Source organism: Trachymyrmex septentrionalis, unplaced genomic scaffold, assembly GCF_001594115.1.
Source record: "Trachymyrmex septentrionalis isolate Tsep2-gDNA-1 unplaced genomic scaffold, Tsep1.0 scaffold60, whole genome shotgun sequence".
In the NCBI taxonomy this organism is placed as follows: domain Eukaryota; kingdom Metazoa; phylum Arthropoda; class Insecta; order Hymenoptera; family Formicidae; genus Trachymyrmex; species Trachymyrmex septentrionalis.
Genome location: NW_017305779.1, coordinates 5667045 through 5669512, shown reverse-complemented (window position 1 = coordinate 5669512; position 2468 = coordinate 5667045).

The window sequence follows — 2468 nt, the reverse complement described above, 5'->3', positions numbered from 1 at the left end:
GCAGCCGCGCGAGACCCGCGAAATAGAGAGAGAGAGAGAGAGAGAGAGGGAGGGGGGAGGGAGGGCGGCAGGAGAGAAAAATAAGCTCGCGTGACCAAACGAATGAACGACTGGCCGAAGCATCGTTTCTACAATAACGCGATGCGACGCTCGCGGTGCAACGCGACACGGCTACCGCCAACAACCATGCGACTATCCATTGGCGAACATCCTGGCGGCCCGCACCCTAACTCACCCTTCGCACGTCTCTTCGCTTTTTTTTCGCCATTTGTTCAGCCGCGTTATTATGCAGCCGGCCTATTATAACTATAACGAATACTTCACTTCGGTCAAGGGTGCCTACGACTAACCACAGTTCCTCTTAATGACGGACATGACAACGGAAACTGAGGGTCAATTACTGCCCTGGTTAGTTCGACTAGCTTAATTCGATATTCTAACGTATCACGTTCGAATGATTTTTATCAAATCCATGTTATCAATTGTTCTAAATTTACATCTAAAAACAAGTGAATTCATTCATGAGCATTTTTCAATCGCATAACAGATTATGTTTAGTGTTATATCTCTTTTTATGATCGATATATTGCATGTATATTTTATTAGAAAACTGTTGTACGGCGCGTTTCTTGATGATTTTTATTTTCGCAGCGTGAAAATGACGTCCTATAAAAGTTCACGAACACGAGTGTACACGTACTGATTGCCGCCATGATTTACAGTCCTGTTAATCCTGTCTTCTTCGATCGCACGTTGCAACTACCGAACATTATGACAACGCGACTGTAATATGTTCCCCGTACGTCTCTTTCTTTTCTCTCGCAACTTTTCTGTTTCTCGAGCCTCCTCGCACTGCATTCGGTTTATTCATTTATATATAATCGGCAATAAGACTATGGGATACAATATGAACGTATGTATAGACGCATACATGGAGCGGCGTGAAGTTAATGCCCGACTAGTCGGTAATTCATGCGGCCACGCTCGGTTTCCGGTGTCGAGCCGGATCACGAATACCAAGCTGACAGTGTCGATCATTTTATCACGAAAATTCTAATATTACGGCACACGTCTATAATATGCGATGTAGAGCAAAGTTGCCGAAATCGCATCTAAATCGCGCTATCTCGCTTAAAAATTTAATTATTGTGCTATAAAAAGAATATTCTTCATAATTTCCGAGTTACGAGCCTTTAAATAAGAAAAGTGATGCGATTTCAACAATCTTAGGCTATGGAAAAAGTGGTTTCAAGTCGGCTGAAAAACTATGATATTATATATATTTGGTTTATGAGATGCAGATTAAAATTCTTCATAAGCACAAGCAATGAACAAATTTTGCTGCAGCATTATTTGAAAATTACTATTTTGGATCTGCTAATCGAACTGAAAAGTATTATATTTTTATCTACAGTTTTGTCTACACATAATTTGTCTGCTTATAACTGTAGAAACATATAGGTATGTGACCAGTAATGAATTAACGCATAGACAAACAAGGCACTCGCCTAGGACGGCAAATTGAAGACAAATAATTTTCACATAGTTGAGTTAAATTTTTAATTTGTTAATCTAACGTTTTTGCACGAGTTACACCAAACATATTTTATCAGAAACGATATTTTAAACATACAGTTAAAAATGTATATATGTTTATATTATTTATTAAGGATTATTAAACATTTTTACCAGCTAATGCGAGAATATAAATCATTTCTTTTTCCTTTTATCAAATTTTGTAAATTAATGGAGCCACCTCGGGAGCGGTTAGGTGTTGGTGCCTAGGGATGGCAAAATGCTTAATTCGCCACTGGTAACCACACGTGTGTCCATACATAATAGCAGCTATCGGATACAAATATTATACCAATACATATATTCATCCTGTACTCCTCACATCCACGCACACACACTGAGATATTATATAAACTTACTCAAGAACAGACACACGTATGATTATATATATGTTGATATAATTATATCAGTATTTATACAGTTAAAAAAACAAACTTTATACGGTAAATAAGAGTATACGTACTTTTAAATACAATTATACTAAAAATAACAATTTGAAAATGATACTACAAAAATAATCATGTTTTACAATTATGGAAACATAATCAGCATATCGTAAGCTACAAAATATCGCAGTTTCAACTAATTCGACTGAAATCACTTTTTCTATTGTATATGATTAATGCAGGGACCTTTTTGCACGAGTTGCTGCTTAATTGTACGCGTGGTAGTTGTTCTCAAGAACATCGCTGAAATTGATGACTCCCTCCGAGTTATTACGTAAATTATGAGGTTCTCATATTGAAAGCACACAAGTCACCTTCGTACGTGCTCGATTAACGGATCGATTAGCACGTGCGTAATTTACATTCATTGCTTTTTGTTGGCACTTTGAAATACAGAGTTCAACTCGTCGTCCATCTGAATTCAGTGCTAAGGCATTAAGTAAAGTC